Raw genomic sequence first — 4,758 nt, forward strand, 5'->3', positions numbered from 1 at the left:
GACATTAAAGGGTGTCGCGAGTCCTAAATTGCAGGCCGGCTGGCTATGTTCGCCCTGTTCCAGCAAGATAGGGACTCGTTTTGCGTTCGCCGGCAACAGATACAAATTTTCTCCACTTAATTCCATCGGCCGTAGAAGTCTAATTGCGCGGGCGACAAGCTGGAAAAGAGTGTCGTTTAAACGTGGGCCCCCGTGGAAAAATCGACGCCCTCTGTAACTGCATCCGCCGTAAAATTCCCGTGAATCTTCGTTCTGCAACCGGAAAAACGCCGGAAGACGTCGTTGCCCGAAAAGATGAATCTACCGTCGAATAAATCTGGTCGTGCGAGTTATACGAAGAGGACGAGGATCGATGCTGCCTGGTGACAATTAATCCATTAAATCCGAGGATTATCGAACTGCTACGAGAAAGAAGTAATTAACGCTGCAGATAATCGAGGAGAGCGTTTTTGGATCTTTCGATTCGTTCGTACACATTTGCTCGATATGTTGGACGCGACGTTGAATATGCAGTTTTACGCTCGCTTCGATTATTTTAGCTTTTGCCGGTATTTACGCGGGCAGGTTGGTGAAACAGGCGGAGATATTTTTAGTTAATATCTGCAGTAGCAGTTAGAACGTTTTAACAGCTAGAAATCTGCTAAAAGGCAAGACGAAGGTACGGCGGCTGTTTAAATCATTCCCACTTTTAGTCCTGAAATACTGAAATCTGTAACAGCAAAAGTAGGTACTAATGCCTTTCCTTACTTGACTTTAACTTTTCTCGTTCCTTTCCACCTTCTTTTTTCCCTCTTCTCCGTGGTCTTTTCCTTTTTATTCTTCCCCTCTTCCTCTTTCTCTTTCTTTCTTTCATTCGTTCTTTTCCCTTCCCAACTTTCCCATTTCTTTCTTCGGTTGTACCATTCCTCCTCGATTCCCTTACTATCCCCTCTGTTCCTTTCTATTTCTTTCTATTTCATTCCAATTCGTTCCTTGCATCGTGGTAAATTTTCCATAAACTTTGTATGCCCTGTATCGCACACCGATACAGCTTTTGTTCCACAAGGTTCATAATTGGTCGGAGCATTAGACGAATAATGAAAATTTACTTGTCGAGGTTTTCACGAGGTTTTTCGAGAGTAGCGTTCGTGTTTACGGGTTTCTTGTAGATCTACGATAACTTGATAACGATGTGCTTGCGTCGTCGACGAGAAGATAAAACTCATGCAAATTGCCTAACGCGCCGACGAAATTCGCTCGTGTAACGCGAATTTTACAGCCGCGTTCCGCAGCGTTCACGCTGAAATTCCGAGAAAAATGCACTACAATTCCCCGAACACGGATTTTCCAAGAATTCATTCAGCCAGACATTAAACATGCATCATGCAAATGCAATCCTCGCTCTTCGTATTTCCATCTTTATTTTCGTTTTATTTTTTCCTCTTTTTCTTTTTTATCAATTGCATCGCGATTAGATTCGTTTCCCTTCATTTTCGCGCGAATTATTTGCGAAATATCATTCGTACGAATAATCACCCCGTAGTTTTGGCAAAATAATTCTCCACTGTCTACGCGTGGTAGAATGATACCATCTATTGATTATATCGTCTTCTGGAAAAATGGAAAGGGCGTTTTCAAAGTACTACATCACGGAATTAAAATTAACATCTACTAGTATATTGAAACATTTCAAGGTCTCCGTATCTTTCATCCTTTCAGCGAAATTATGCTATACAGACTGTTACGAAATAACGACTAACGATAGCATACTAATAATAAGAGCATGCCGATCCTAAGAATCCGGACAATTTGTCGCGTTCCCTTCGAGTTATCTCGTTACAAATCTCATAATTCGTTGGTATCGTAACAAGGCAGATCGCTAAGTGAAAGAAAAATTCCTAAAATTTGTTACAGCTTTGCGATAATCGTAACGAGTTGGCTCGCGGTAATTGCAACGAGTAGGCGTCGCTGATGCTATACCGGTGGCCGGCGATGTACAAACTGTAATACTATGAATCTTAGTGCCTCGAAGCGTAATGCCATGGAGCATCGTACAACGGGACAGAGCACAGAACTGCGAAGCACAGTGCCATAAACCATAAAACGCATAGAGCATTATGAATCACGAAGCCACAGTAAATATCGGAATTCGCAATTCCTATATCCACCGAATCAACGCTCGGCCATTCTAAATATCACCAGACGTAAATTACGAACACAGTGAAATAAATCAGCTTCTATTCGTTGGTGCAACGAGATTACCACTTTCTCAACCGCCCACGCCACCAAACGTAATCGCCCGGTAAGCCTGTGCCAAGCAACTGCACAGGTAGACGAGCTACGCTTTACGTAAGACGTTAATTACACCGCCTTCTAACTTCGCCCTTTAATTAAAACGCGTAACACAACCAGCAGAACTGGTCTTCGATTTTTCGAGCAACCGAACCTTTTCACTTGCTCGCCGGTTCTAGTTGGAGAAAGACGAAGAACCAGCTTTCGGATCGCTACAGGCTACGACGGTGTGTTCTGTCTCGTTTCCCTTCTGGAACAACCTGTCGGCGTGCGTGCCGCGCGATCTTTTAAAACCAACGTCCACGGGACGCGAGTATCGGTGAAGGTGCACGCGCGCGTGTATAACTCGGTTTTCCTTAATAAACCGCAGCGACGCGACGCCGCGCCGCGAGAAACGTGAGAACGTCGAGAGCGACGATTCAAGGAGAGAATTTATTATTCGACGCGTTGCATACTGCACCGGCGGTGAATTCTCCGGTGACTACAAGAAATTTACAAACGAAGCTTCAGCCAACCGCGTCTCGATGCAATGGAAAACCTGACTACGCCTCGGTTATCGTATTTTCCTTTCCGACTGTGCATGTATTATATATGGCAGAGATCAAGTTATTATTTTGCTTTTTCTTCTCCTTTCGGTAACCATTAAAGGAGGATTGAAAAGAGCCTCTGTTGTTCTTGTTTCTGGTGACTTTCCGCGATCGAGCGTAGCTCGTTCTTCATGGTCCTTTGGCCAAGCTTCACAATAGCAAAGTGTTTATTCCTCTATAGATATTTCTACGCAAGAAAGATTTAGCGCTACCGCAATGCGTACAGGCGATCTTTACGCTCCAAGCTCACGCACATTCGTTGTAAATATACCTACGACCAAACGACTAACCAGGATTGCTTTCCCACGCGTTTCGATTTTGTCGCAAACTTCCTATCGCTCCAACGAAACTACCGGTCGTCAAGATGTTAATACAAGGGTCTGTCAAAGTGTCATTTTTCCATCTAGAATCTCGCCAATTCTGCGAGAGATTCTCAGAAAAACGCCCATCGGGGCCAAAGTATTCATCTTCGACGTATCAAAGTCGACTGCACAACTGGCGATAGCAAAGAACGAACGATAGAAGAAGGAATGATGGAAGAGCGACATTTTTCACGGGCGAAACAAGGGGCAGAGTACGGAGATGATTTTCATTTATCCTTGATTCTCTGGACGGGGAGCGGGAAAAAAGCGTGCGAAGAGGATGAAGAAACAGGCACGAGCTGCTCGCTAATCCCTTAAGAGCGTAGCGAACGAAGGGCCGAAGAGCCCGGAGGTAGCGGAAAAAAGGCGCGATACAATCCCATCGGGAGCGGGTTTCATTGAAATGCCGAGGAGTTTGCAAGAAAAACAGCATCTGGGTTAAATTCCCGAGGATCTTTCGGCTCCAGTCAGCTTTTCCGGCACGGCTGATAGAATTCCCCTTGCGAGCCCGTGAAACAACAGAAGCGGAAGGCTGTGAGGAGCCGAGAGAGCCAACGACGTCGACGAGTTTCTTCTAGCTGTCGGCGACGTCGCAACGACGAACCAGCCTGACTTTCGGCGCCCGCGGGAAATAACGCCGTGGACCGAGCTGCAAATATGCGCATCGCAGCCGTGAGATTCCCGAAAGAAGAATTGGACGACTGCTGTTAGACCAGCGATAGGAATTTTTAGCGAAAGACGAGAAGGCAAGAATCACGAAGAAGTTTGATTCTTTGAATACTACAGTCGGTCGCAAAGATATTCGTACACGGAATAACATTTTAAGAATTGGACTTGTGCTACTTTTGGGGCAAACTGGAGGGATCAGTTGGCGAAAATGACGCGTGATGGAAATTTGGTGAAAATTGAAATTGGTAGAAACGACGATGGAAGTCGTAGAAAGATACAAAACCTTCTTATCTGGGTTTCTAATGAAAATTTTGACAACACATTTTATATAATGTGTATAATATATTATACACTACAGAAATATAGCCAAAGAAAAATTACCAAAGTAAAAGGACAATACTGGCCAAGAGAAGAATACTGGCAAGATTCAGATATGGAAACGAGACCAAAGCAAGGGAATACTGGAAATAAGAGGGAGAAAAAAGATGCAAACTATGTAGAAGGAAAGAAGAAGAACTGAGACATGTAATAGAAGAATGTGAAATAACGGCAGGACCAAAGGACATAGGAGAAACGCTAAATGAGACTGGAGAAGGTTTAACAGAACTGGAAGCAGTAATAGAGAAGAGAAGGGCAAACGACAGGAAGGATGCACAGCAAGGAGGCTAAAGACCAAAGTTACAATAGGTTTTAGTCATTAGTTAGACTATTAGTTAGTCATTATTAGTTAGTCATAGAGTGGAAAAGAGGTAGACATATAAGAAGAGAAATAGACATAAGAGATGTAAGCCGACAGACACGGACTAAGCAATAATAAATAAATAATATAATATATCAATACGATATAATTAATTTATTAATCATATATA

General features: G+C 43.6%; 1 long non-coding RNA gene across 1 annotated transcript; it reads left to right on the plus strand.

Annotated features, from left to right (window-relative positions):
• The first annotated feature begins 233 nt into the window (after positions 1–233).
• On the plus strand, positions 234–4,492 carry LOC117216702. The gene is made up of 2 exons (XR_004489406.1): positions 234–414; positions 1,894–4,492. It is a non-coding gene; the product is annotated as an uncharacterized LOC117216702 (long non-coding RNA).
• The last annotated feature ends 266 nt before the right edge of the window (positions 4,493–4,758 follow it).

The sequence above is a fragment of the Bombus bifarius genome, unplaced genomic scaffold (genome assembly GCF_011952205.1).
Source record: "Bombus bifarius isolate JDL3187 unplaced genomic scaffold, Bbif_JDL3187 scf7180000007966, whole genome shotgun sequence".
Taxonomy (NCBI): Eukaryota; Metazoa; Arthropoda; class Insecta; order Hymenoptera; family Apidae; genus Bombus; species Bombus bifarius.